A 13352-nucleotide genomic window follows, 5' to 3' on the forward strand; every position below is an offset into this window, starting at 1 on the left:
TTCACATACAGCTGCTGTTCCTCAGCAGAGGGTGTGGAGCTCTGGAGGTTGCTGTAGTTTCGATCTGCTGCATTGATTTAAAGGCACAAAATACAACACAACAAGGCACCACGTACCCGGCAGTATACACAAATATATTCACGATATTAATAACCCCAAATAAAGGTGACCACCCGAATTAAGAGAATTAGGGGATAAGGAGGATGGAAGGGAAAAAGATAAAAGAGAAAAAAGAAAAGAAAAGTAGGGACCAAAAAAAGGAGTGCAAAAATGGGAAAAAGGAGGGGGGAAAATAGCGAGAAAAGAAAAGACAAGAAAAAAAAAAAGAAAAGAAAAGAGTGAAAAGAGAGAATGAAGTGGAAGAGGGGAAGAGACTTTTAATATGAGGAGAATACTCCTATAGAACCGCCATTAATCCCAACAGATTCCAGCAACAGCTCCCTGGAGATGAATGCAAACTAGAAACAACCAATAATATAACGATGAAAATAGAATGAGAACACTAATCCCAAAATAAAATAAAGAGAAAATAAAATGGCACTTTAAAAAATGGTAAAATGGTAGCAGTAATAATACTGGTTAAAAATAAGAAGGTAGTAGTTAAAAGGGTAAAATGAGGTGATGGAAAAAGAAGAAAAAAAAAAGAAAAGAAAAAAAAAGAAGAAGAAAAAAATTGGTTTCTTAGTTAAAAGGTGAAAAAAGAAAAAAAAAAGAAAAAAAAAAAAAGAATTGCAGTAGTGAAGGTCCTTCGGTTCTTCTATTCTTCAGTGTGGCTCACCTTAGACCTGCCAGGTATTCAGGAGAGTGTTGGGTTTCCCTGCGATACACTGTTCCTCTGTGTTGTAAACCACAGTCCTTATTTTAAAGCAAGCCGCATTTGTTTCCCAGACTGCCTTATTTTGTGTTTAGCAAAGAGTCAGTTTGTGGGTCAGCCTCTGGGTGGCAGTGTTCTGGGGTTGGCCTCTGAGGCTATAGGGCCTCTCTGTCCAGTGGAAGTTCACTGCCCAGAGCTGGCTGCGTAATAGTTAGTTACCGGCGCTGTGTTGTTGCTGGGATTGAAAATCCCTCTATAGGCCAGACCCTGTTAACTCCCAGGGATTGATCAGATTATTTTAATCCTTGATCTCCTACAGGGTGGAATCTGGGTGTGGCTGTGCTCCTTGCCTGGGGGCTGGGGGGAGGAGTCTCACTCTCCGGAGAGAATGGCTGCCCCAGACCTGGGCTCAGGGGTGTCTCAGCACTCAATTCGCTGCCACCTCTCCCGGCCCCCCTCTCTCTTCAGTCTCTCCCCAGATTCTACTCCACCGCACACTCTCCCTCTCTTCAGCACAAGTGAGTGTCTGTATCCGAAATGTCCCATGAACAGGATTCAGTGAAAACAAACAAACAAACGCCGGCCGCGGAAACGGGAAAGGCTCGGTTTCTGTAAGCTTCTTCTCCTACCGGGACTGCATGGTCTGGTCAGCTCTTCAGGCTGCCCCCTTTAGGTTCAGTCCTCCGTGATCACAGAACCCAGCTCTCAATTCCCCCGGCGGCGCCAGGAATCCCGCGGTTCTCCTTTCCCCCCTGTCAGGGGCTGTGCCTGTCCCAAGGGACGCGGCTGTCTGCCACGCGGTCTCACTCCGACTCTCTGGGCTCAGAGGTCTGGCAAACTTTCCTGCCCACAACCCTGGTTTTTTTTACCTTTCCAGGGGAGTTCTGCTCTTCCTGGCTGCAAACTGTCTCACCAGCTGAGCAATTTCGCCAATTCGGGGTGGATGCTATTAGTTTCAGCTGCTCTCTCCATTTGCTCCGGGACAGGACCTGGGACGCGTCTGCCTATATCGCCGCCATCTTCTCTCTCCCCTTAAATGTTTATTTTAAAAGCATTTATATGCTCATTTTTATTCTTTTACACAAAGTAATGTAGGAGCCATGAAGATACATGAGGGAAGACCCAAGGACCTAAAGTGAGTGTGTGTGAGGTACAGTCAAGAAACAGTGAGGAGACCAGAGTGGCTGGAATGGAGTAAACAAAGAGGACAATGGTAGAAGCTACAGGCATATACATAAATTAAAAATCTAGGCAAAAAAAAAGGTTGCTAGCATCCATTTAGTTAGCTAATTTCTCACCCCCAAATCCCACTGGAGTAATTAGGGAAATCTACACTAATAAAAGACAAAGATGCAAATTGACCATACCTTCCCTATACCTTAAGCCATGCCCACCAGCCAATCAGAGCAACTATATGCAAATTAACCCAACCAAGATGGCAGCCGGCAGCCAGCAGCCTCGGAGCTGGAGCAAGCAGGAGCCTTGGTTGCCCCAATGATGGAGGAAGCCTTGCTTCCCAGCCTGCCGCGGCAGCTCTGAGATTCACTCAAAGCAACAAAGTTTCAATTATAGAAGGTAAATAAACGCCAGACACCTGCTTTCAGGCGGCTGTGGCCACGGAGCTGGAGCTAGCAGGAGGCTTCCCTCCTGCCCGCCCTCTCAAGGCTACAAAGTTACAATTATAGAAGGTAAATAAATCTCAGAATAAAAAAAAGAAAAAGAAAAAAAGGAGAGGCTGGGAGCTTCCATCGCTAGAGGGGCTTGGTCAGTCTAAAAACGGCCCTCAGCCCCTCACCCAGACTGGCCAGGCACCCCAGTGGGGACCCCCCACCCTAAAGGGGGTGTGGCCAGCCTGAAAACAGCCTTTAGCCCCTCACCCAGGCTGGCCAAACCTCCATGGGGTGAGGGTCCCCACTAGGGGGGGCTTGACCAGCCTACAAACAGCCATCAGCCCCTCACCCAGGCTGGCCGGGCACCCCAGTGGGACCCCCACCCTGAAGGGGGTGTGACCAGCCTGCAAACAGCCATCAGCCCCTCACCCAGGCTGGCCGGGCACCCCAGTGGGACCCCCACCCTGATCCAGGACGCTCTTCAGGGCAAACCAGCCGCCCCCCACCCATGCACAGGCCTCTATCCCATATAATAAAAGGATAATATGCAAATTGACCCTAACAGCAGAACGACTGGGAATGACTGGTCACTATGACACACACTGATCACCAGGGGACAGATGCTCAATGCAGGAGCTGTCCCCTGGTGGTCAGTGTGCTCCCACAGGGGGAGCTCTGCTCAGCCACAAGCCAGGCTAATGGCTACCAGCATAGCAGTGGTGGCGGGAGCCTCTCCAGCCTCCTCAGCAGCACTAAGGATGTCCAACTGCAGCTTAGGTCTGCTCCCTGCTGGTAAGTGGACATCCCCCGAAGGCTGTTGGGCTGCCAGAGCGATGTCTGACTGCCAGCTTGGGCCTGATCTGCCAGGGAGCGGGCCTAAGCCAGCAGGTGGACATCCTCCGAGGGGGTCCCAGACTGCAAGAGGGCACAGGCCGGGCTGAGGGACCCCCCCAAGTGCACAAATTTTTGTGCACCGGGCGTCTAGTATGAAAATAAGAAAGAAATGTGTAGTAGTGCTAGGAAAGTGCATTGATTGCCAAAAATGTTGGAAAAGGACTTTTCAATGAAAATGAAGCAAATGGCATCAAATTGAGAGAAAAGCTCATCAGCACAAACCAGCCCAAAATTTGAGGTACTAGAGAAAGCTTCACAAAGCTAACCTAAAAAAAACTCACCAAACTCAGAGCAGCAGTGATTGGGAAAAGGATGGCTGTGGCCATCCAAAGGGACCAAATCAAAGGATTTTGATATCTATATCACAGTCCTGCACACAATCTGTATTTGTACTCTGGCTTTGTAAACTGGAGACATAGTTCCACCATGCTGAGTCAAGGAGGGGAGGGAACCCAGCTAACATCCCAAAGAAAAAAATCCTAATACACTAGACTTTTTGCTCATTCATTCACTCATCCATTAACTGATGTACTGAGGGTCTAATACCTACCTAGTCAGAGAATGATGGGGTGGGAGGAAAGAGAACACTTCTCTGGTTAGTAAGTATCTGGGCAAAGAGCTCAAAGAAATCAGAGAGTGTGAGTTATGAGAAAACCCCTGGTAAATGCACCAAGCAGAGGGAAGAGCAAATGCAAAAAAAAAAGGAGTTAGAGTGTACTTGGCATGTTTGCCAAATAGCAAGGAAAATGATGTGGCTGGAGCACAGCCAGGGAAATGGAGATGGTAGGAGGCCAGGTCAGAAAGGTATTGCAGGGCCAGGCATGTGCTATCTTGTGAGGATTTGGGATTTCATTATGAGTGAGATGGAAACTATATGAGGATTTTGAGTGAAAGAGTAACATGAGCTGTTTAAGTTTTGAAAAAGATCACTCTAGCTACTCTGTTAAAAACAGACTTGTAGGGGTCAAGGGCAGAAGCAAGGAGACCTGTTAAGGGACAGTTCAGAGAGGATGGTGGTTGGAGTAGGGTGGTAGTAGTCGGGATGATAAATAGATGATGGATCTATATTGAATCATAGAGAACTTGAGAAGAGTGATGGAAGAATGGTATTAATTATACTGATCTTGCTTTCCCTGCTTTCCATTGGCAATTGTCTCATACCCCATTCTTGGACAATTCCAAGTTATTACAGCATAGGCGGCAGGAGTGGCCAGGCAAGGGAGTGCTTAGCAAGGAACAACCTGAAAGAATTTAGATTCTTTCAGAGTCCAAGACATAGATGCAGGCTATAGTCTTCCTTCCATAGGCTTATTCAGATGGCACACCAAGTAAGGGCGGGCTTGTAGCACCTCTTCTCATCAGAAGAGAAGCCCCTACACTTTGGTTTAATGTCTGTGAACACCAAAGGAAAGCCTGCCTTTCCACCACCACCACACAAGGGACAAAGCCCGCCCTCAGGACCTCACAGTCACCAAATGGTGATACAAGTTATCGAGCCTGTGTCCAAGAGAGCTTTTTCAGAAGACATTGACTGTTCCCTTTGTTATTCACTAAATTATCACATGTACTTGAGTCTAATGTTGGACTTTCCAATCTGCACTCTCTTTCAGTTCTATTTCTATTGTATTATCCTGTTTTAAGCACTATGGTTTATATTGTGAGTTCCCATATCATATTCTGTTTTGAAAAAATCCTGGCTATTCTTTAATATTTACTTTTCCAAATTTATGATTATTTTGTATTTAGTTTTTAAAAATTCGTGTGCAGTTTTGAGACTCCATTGTAAAAATTAATTTAGGAAGAACTTTCATCTTTACAATATTTAATCTTTCTTGAGAACAAGGTATAGCTCTCCTTTTAAGAAGACTATGTTTTCTTGATAGAGAAAAATATACATATTTGTGATACTAACTTAACCTGGCATTCACCTTGTTTTCCCTTCATCAATGCTCTCATTTAGGAAAAAATATTGTAAATCATAGTTAATTGGCAAAAAATAATAATTTTAAAATGCCAAATTCTATGATTTTCATAATTAAACATGAGTTATGAGAACCCTGGAGTTTTCTGGTACTTATAAGCTTTGTGTACTTTTTCTAGTCACAAGGAGGCTCAAGGCTTCCAGCTAAAGCTTCTGATTCCATCAAGACATGTGTTCTGTTGGCCAGCTTGTACTCTCTCTCCTGCACTTTGGGAAAGCGCTTTTCAGGACCTGCTCATCTAAGGGCCCACAGGTCTTCTCTGGTCCCTCCAGGGAATCTGGAACTCCTAGGAGCTTCTACAGCGTTCACCCTTCAAATCTCAAATCTCTGACTTATTCCATCACCTCTCTCTTCTGCTCTGGAATGCTGCCGGAAGACTTCACATAACCAGCGTGGAGTTTAAGTTACTACAAATGCATGCCTCTGACTTCAGCAATAGATATTTATATTTTCATCTTCAGCTTCATTTCCTAAGGAGAGTAGGACTAGAGCTACAGACCTGGGACTCATGACTTAGGGACTATTCTAAACTTCCACCACTCTTCTCAAATTCTCTTTTCCAGGAGATAATCTTGTCCCAGAGAACAGTGATGCCATCATAACACGCATTCTAAATTCCAACTCCTCCTAAACATGTATTTCTTCCTCTTCCTGATTCCTGTCTTAGTAAAAGTATTCCTTTTTTTTTGGTCCAAAATTAATCTCTCTTCTTGTGTACTGATCCCATCCTCTTATGTCTCTTTCAGAATATTGCTCTGTCAGCATTTCCTCTTTCTCATGTGTTCTCATCTTTTCTTTTCTAGCGTCTCTTTTCTCTTCAATATATGAATGTTAGATGGTTACTAACTTTTAACAAATCCTCCTGCCTGTATTCTAAGAATAGCTGGTTTTAGATACCTTCACAGAAAAACTTCTAGTCATTACAAATACTCCATTATCTCTATTAGTTCTTAGCTCAATGCAATCTGATTGGGGACACCTTAGGCCTTATAGTTTCTTTTACCAAGAACAATAATAATCTAATTGCCAAAGACATTGGGCATGTTTCAGCTTTCAACTTGACTTTGACATGGCATTTGACAATTCTGATGACTCTCTTCTTTAAGTTGTCCTCTTTGGTGTGACTTTTTCTTCTCGGCTTCTCTCTACTTGTTACTTCAAACCTACTTTTCTGAGCAATTGTTTCCTTCTTGGTGAAAAATTACTAATCTGTATCTCCCTCTTCCCTGTGCAACAAATCCAACTACCCACGTGGAAAAGGCCAACTGAATGTGTCACACACATCTCGAATTCAGTATGCTCAAACTGAGCTCACTATCTTTTCCAGCCAGCCTGCTTCTCCCAATGTGTGCCTTCTCTTAGTAAATAACACCATCCTTCAACTCATCCAAACCAGAAACCTGGGACTTACCCTCAGCCACCCTTTTCCATTTTCCCCACATTCACTCACACATGAAAATCCTTCTGCATATACCTCTTAAATTGTCTATCAGTTTTTTCTCTCCTCTCCATTCCAATTGCCTCTTCCTTAGTTCAGGCCCTCATCATTTCACCTTAATTGGATTCCCTCCCTATCATCCCACTTCCCTCCAATCCATTCTCTACTGTGACAGCCAGCTTCCTGAAAGGTAAATTTGTTTACACTAGCGACTAGTCCCCTTGGAAGGTATTCATGGTCTCTGTGCTCCGACTCCTGCCTACCTCTCAAGCTCATCAGTCACAAACTCCCTAGACCAGTGGTAGGCAAATCGCGGCTCGCGAGCCACATGTGGCTCTTTGGCCCCTTGAGTGTGGCTCTTCCACAAAATACCACATGCGGGCGTGCAAGTACAATGTGATTGAAACTTCGTGGCCCATGCACAGAAGTTGGTTTTCAGCCTGGGCGAGTCTAGTTTGAAGAAGTAGAGTTAGAAGAAGTGGGGGGTGTCGGTCGGTCGGTCAGGGGAGGGGAGACGCAGCGCAGGCAGGCTGTGAGCGATTCATGCACAAGTTGAGTGAGCCAGTCAGTCAGCAGTCTCATTGTGCAGTGGTTAGTGCTAGTCGCGTCCGCAAATCGCGCGTGGGTGACAAAAGTACCTACTCGAAGCATAAAGTTACCTGTATTTTTCCAACCAGCTGCAAATCCTACAGGTATTTTTGTCATCAATTTAAGAATTGTAATTCTTTTGTGTTGGTGGCTTTATTATTATAAAACGAAACATTTTTTAGGTGCTCTGTTTGAGATGGCTACAAAGAAGAAGCAAAGAAAAACAGAAGATGAAAACCGTGAATTTAAAGTTGAATGTACCTACCTATATAGTTTAAGTTTAAAAAATTTGGCTCTCAAAAGAAATTTCAATCGTTGTATTGTTGATATTTGGCTCTGTTGACTAATGAGTTTGCCGACCACTGCCCTAGACCACCTCAGGCTTTGGCCAAGAAATATAGAAATAACTATATTTCTCTGAACAGGCTGGGATATTTTTATACTCTGGCATATGCTGTTTTTCCTAACCTAAAATGTCTTTTCCCTTGACTTCATGGTACACTCTATACATCCTTAAAGGTTTAAATTGAGAATTTTCTATGTGAAGGCTTTCGGTCTGGCGGTATTATAATCACTCTCTTCCTTGTGACTCCATTTAAGGCCTGCATGCATATATGCCCCATATATGGAACCTGCCTCACTGTATTGTGATGCTTGCAGGTCTTTCCTCCCTATAAGGTTACATGTTCATTGAAGGCAGAGACCATGAACTTATCACAGTGCCGGGCACACACATGGTGTTTGATAAAAGTTTGTTGAATGGTTTGAATGAATTGTCATACCACAGGGTCCTTTATGGTATAAATTAAATACTTGCTGTACCTGACCAATCAGAGTGTAAAGGACCATGTATCTGTCTGCCATGAGAGTCGGGCAGAGTGTCATTCTGAGAGGATCAAATTCCTTTTCTACAAACTAGAAGCCCTGTGTGATCATATTGTTTCCTCCCTTGGGTATAAAGTGGTCAGAATCCATCCATTATCACTGATGGGCCAAAGGCCCTTGTGGCTGGAGGGGAGCCGTACCAAGTTGGTTTCTCCCTGCCCAGCACCTCGACCGGCGCAGTAAGGGCTGTACAGGTGGCTCTGGGCCACCCGCCCTTTCCTTCTCCTCTTACCAGTAAACTTTGCTCTGGTCACTGATGGCCTCAGATGAAGCCACGACACTGTCTTATGATTATCTCTCGCACCATTCCCAGATCCTTTGCCTTCAATGTCGCTTCTCTCCTGTCTTACTCCGAATGTGGCTGGAGACAGACAAGAGGGGAGCCGAAACTCCAAGGGTCAGACTACGGGTAAAGTGCACCCAAAGGCCACCAGGTGACAGACACTCACCAAATCCCAGAGAGAAGATGGAGTCCGAGGCAATCGAGACAGAAGAGTCCGCTCCAACCTCTCAATCCTTGCCTTGCAGCGGCAGGCAGGGCACCCTCTCTAGCTCCTGGCCTGCTGTGGTCACTCCACCCTAGCGGTTGCCCGGGAAACGCGCTCAGCCTCGGGGCGACTTCTGGGTGGGGAGGGGTGGGAGGGTGGGGAAAGCAGTGGCGGACCGTTTCTGGATCACGTGGCGGCACCCTCCAACCAATCAGCAGAAGTCGGGGTCCACCCGGAAGACCGGGCTGGTGCTGCTTGGAAACTGGTGGGGTGCTTGCGGCCCGCGGGTCCGTTCACTTGCCGTCGCTGGGTCAGAGGACGGGACTGGAAGCCGTGGGTTGTGAGCATCGCTGCGAAGACCTAGTCGTTGCCTCCTCGAGCCCCTGCTCGTTCTCATTGAAAATCCTTGGACCTCAGGGCCTGGAAACCCGCAGGCTTGGTGGGTTTGGAATCCCTAAAACACGGCGCTGTGATGTCACAAAGATGCCCGACGTGACAGTCCCTGATCCCCAACGGCGTGGCCTCCCTTTTGCAGCCCGCGACTGCTGCCTTCCATGAAAGCAGCTGAGCGCTGCACAAAGCCGCCGAGCGCCATGCAGCCTAACGGAAGGGCAGCGCGGGCAGACGCCTCCCAGCCCCGCTTCGTGCCCTGAGAAATGGGCCCTCCAAGTGTCTTCTTGAGTTCTTGTTTTCGGACAAGCTTTCGAGGGTCGTTTAAGTATTCTAAAATGTTCAGGAGGCAAAAAAATATATATATATTTACAAAATAAAGTAAAATTGAAAGAGGGAAAAGGAGGAACTTTTAAAAGAGTGGGCAGAGGAGAGGGGCTGAGGAATGAATGAACTTCGTTAAAAGCAAATGGCAGCTCTCCTTTCCTTCCCCAGATCTGCTCTGTCCAGCGTGGTAGCCACTAGCCATCGCCACGTGTGACTTTTGAATACCTGAAATGTGGCTGGTCCGAACTGAGATGTGCTGTCAAATGCACATCCCATTTTGAAGACCTACTATGAAAAAATAAACTATTTTTTGTATTGTTTACATGTAGAAATAATATTTTTATATATTGGGTTAAATATAAATGTATTATGAAAATTCCTGTTTCTCTTTACTTTTTAAAAGCGGTGATTAGAAAATTTTAAATTACATGTGTGACTTACATTATGTTTCTGTTGGACAGCGCTACCATTTTTTGTGTGGTTCAGATGGTTTGTGTAGAATATGACATTAAATTCATACAAAACAGTGCCTGTAGTGCTCGTTTCCATCACCAGGTGGCCACCTCATTCAATAGACTACAGTTTTAAACTGTATTCTCAAGAAAAATAAAGGAGTGAAGATTTTAAAAATATTTCCATTAATCTAACAACTACCAATGATTCAATATATTTGTCATGGTTCAATTAATATTGACTGTTGTAAACATACATAAACATATAGAAAAAGGTAAGTTTTTCCTATACATTTTTTTGTTTGTTTGTTAATCCTCGTCAAAGGTATTGTTTACATTGATTTTTAGAGAGTGGAAGGGAGAGAGTGAGGAGAGAGAGAGCAACAATGATGTGAGAGAGACACACCAGTTGCCTCCCACATATGCCCCGAGGTGGGGGTTGAACCTGCAACTCAAGGTACATGCCCTTGACAGGGAATTGAACCCTTCACCCTCAGTGCACAGGTTGACACTCTAACCACTGAACAACACTGGCTCCTCTATATTTTTTATTTCACAGAACTTTTAGTTTTCATGTTATTAATTGATTATTTAAAAACAAATTAATTAAAATACTTGTTGTTTCTGTATGGGCTTGAAACAAATACCAATGAAATTTGATACATAACTGTACTTTTAATATTATCTTCTCTGAAAATCTAGTTGAACAAGATGACCTATCTGGACAAATTTTTACCTTAGCATATAAAGACTAGATAATAACAGTTTAGAGAACTAACCTTTTAGATTAAAAAGTTGGCTCAGAAATCAAGTAGTTGAATTATGTGCATTAAGCTTTTCTTTTGGGAGGGGATGCAGGTCTTTTGGATAAAAATATAGTAATTGTCATAGTATAGTATTAGAAATCTGTTGTGACTTTCCTACCCAGTACAAGACTGGGAGAGAGCTAACACAGATATATATATATATATATATATCTGCTAATTGTCCCTCCAACTGTTTGACCGGTCACTATGACATGCACTGACCACCAGGGGGAAGATGCTCCAACTGGTAGGTTAGCTTGTTGTAGGGCTGGGACTGGGTGAGACGGGCTGGACACACCCTGGAGCCCTCCTTGGGTCCCTCCCCGGCCCTGATCGTGCACTGGTTGGGTCCCTCGGCCTGGCCTGCACCCTCTCACAATCGGGCACCCCTCAGGGGATGTCAAAGAGCCAGTTTTGGCTGGATCCCCGCAGGCCAGTCCAAGGGACCGCACTGCAATGAGCCTCTACTATTATATAAACAACTTTAAGAATGTTATTTCTAGGTTAAGCTCAAGGATTTGACCAGCCAACAATTAAGTCAGAGTTTCTGTAACCACTGGTGATTTGCCAAACTAAAGCCTTTGTCCTGAGTAATTCTTAAAGGAAGAATGTCATTAACATATTCCAGATAGTATTTGGAGCAAAAGCCAATTACAGTTAAAAGCCATAGGAGGAATACAAAAAGAGTGATCAGTTTCGGTTATCTCCTTTTCTCACTTTAAAGTTTCTGATATAGTTTTATGTGTCTATTCAAGAAACAATGGAAGTTGAAACCACTAAAAATCAAGCAAACTAAATAAACATTGTAAGTGAAATAAAACTTCATGTCATTCATCTCTTTCTTTGTACTCCTACCTAGACAAAGGACAAACATATAAATGTAATCTCTTTATTTATGGGTAAAGGTAGCTCCAATCTGAAAACAATTGGGAAGGTCTATTTCCACTGAATGTAACAAATTAATGGTCACTGCCTGATTTAAAGAGGATTGTTTAAACAAAATAGAGGTGACTTTACAAACCTAGATAAGAAAATCTTGAGTTGCATAATAATTTGTTAATTAAAACCTTTTAAGTTGATAAGTTTATTTCCTCAGAAGCTCTATGCTTATTGCTAGAGAACTCTGGAGACTTTCAGATTACAATTTGGCTTTGGAATGCCTTTAAATTTAATTCCAGAGAACCAAAAGTCTGGAGACTTCAAATGCTAATTTAATTTTTCTATTACTGTTAACATTAGATCCTTATGCAAATGAATACTTTCCAGTTAATGATTTTATTAGATTATCTGTGAAAATTCTATGTCACACATTTGAATTTGATACATCACACAAAGAATGAATGCAGCACAACTTAGGGTTTACTTTGACAGTGGAAGAGATAATTATGTGGCACTTCTAAAGTCATCAGCAGAGGGCCTCTGATTATTGTCTGGCACTGAATATATATCATTCAATTAAAGTTAGGAATTGTTCTGAAGTAAAGTTTTTAAAAATGTTTTTGTTGATTTTAGAGAGAGGAAGGGAGAGGAGGGGATAGAAACATCAATGATGATAGAGAATCATTGATCAGCTCCCTCCTGCGCACCCCCTGCTGGGGATGGAGCCTGAAACCCAGACATCGAACCATTGTCCTCCTGGTTCATGGGTTGACACCCAACCACTGAGCCACATGGGCCTGGTTAAAGTTTTAATTAGACCAACAGAATGCTATTTCTGATGGGTCTATCTAAGAAAGTTAAATAATCTTTGTCCATGATTTGTTGATATATAATTAGTAGCTTTTCTTAAAAGGCAGCCAGAATGGAACTGTAAGAAGCACTAACTCTCAGACAATAAAACCTCCTCATTTTACCGGTGCATTTATATTTGCATTTAGCTCTAAGGAGAAAATAGAGGGACAGTGAATTTAAAAAAAAATTTTTTTTAAGAGAGAGAACATCGTTTTGTGTGTTCCACTTATTTATGCATTCATTGGTTTATGCTTGTATGTGCCCTGACCAGAGGATGGAACCCGCAACCTTGGCATGTCAGGATGATGCTCTAACCAACTGAGCTACCTGGCCATAGCCTAAATATAAGCGGAGGTGATAGTCTTACTTCGCTAAAGAGCTGACCAGTTCTTTGTGTGGAGAATTATTTCCTCTTTCTCTCCTTTTCTTTGTGTCTTTTACTTATACTGCAGGCTCAGAAAGGTGATTGTATTCCTCAGCCACAACTCATTATCATCATCTATCCATTTAAGGTCCTCATTTTATTTTTATCTCCAATTTTTCCTCCAGTTCTACCACCACTCCAACCACAAATCTAATGTAGCTTCTAAACCTTGATTTACTCATTTATCTTTGAACGTGTCTTCGTACATTGTCTTGATGTGTCTGTTAGTACGGCCTCTACTAGATTAGCCTGTTCCTTGAATTCTTCGGCTGGGTGCTGTCAATGCCCTCTTTTTCCCCTAACTGTCTTCTGTATCTCCCTAACCCCATCTGTCTTAGCTCTTCTAATACTATGCCTTGCTGCAAATACCCAACCAGCTACCTTCTAGTATTAAATGCTCCCAGCTCCACCTGTCTTTCTAGGTTCTTTGTTATAAATACTTCTCCCTAACCTACCTGACTACCTTGCCTGTGGCTAGCTGCTCATTGCTGTCTCTACTTGGCCTAGCCTACTCTGACCTTGG

The 13352-nt window shown here is 43.6% G+C and overlaps 1 protein-coding gene across 1 annotated transcript in view; it reads right to left on the bottom strand.

The window, feature by feature from the left end:
* The window catches only part of LRRC9 (leucine rich repeat containing 9), a 101768-nt gene extending 91998 nt beyond the window's left edge, over window positions 1-9770 (bottom strand). The window contains exon 1 of the mRNA XM_081090484.1: window positions 8661-9770. The gene's annotated coding sequence lies outside the window, so the exon portion shown is untranslated. The remainder of the gene's footprint in view (window positions 1-8660) is intronic.
* Between the last annotated feature and the right edge of the window lie 3582 nt (window positions 9771-13352).

Source organism: Myotis nattereri (genome assembly GCF_964212035.1).
Source record: "Myotis nattereri genome assembly, chromosome: 1".
Classification (NCBI taxonomy): domain Eukaryota; kingdom Metazoa; phylum Chordata; class Mammalia; order Chiroptera; family Vespertilionidae; genus Myotis; species Myotis nattereri.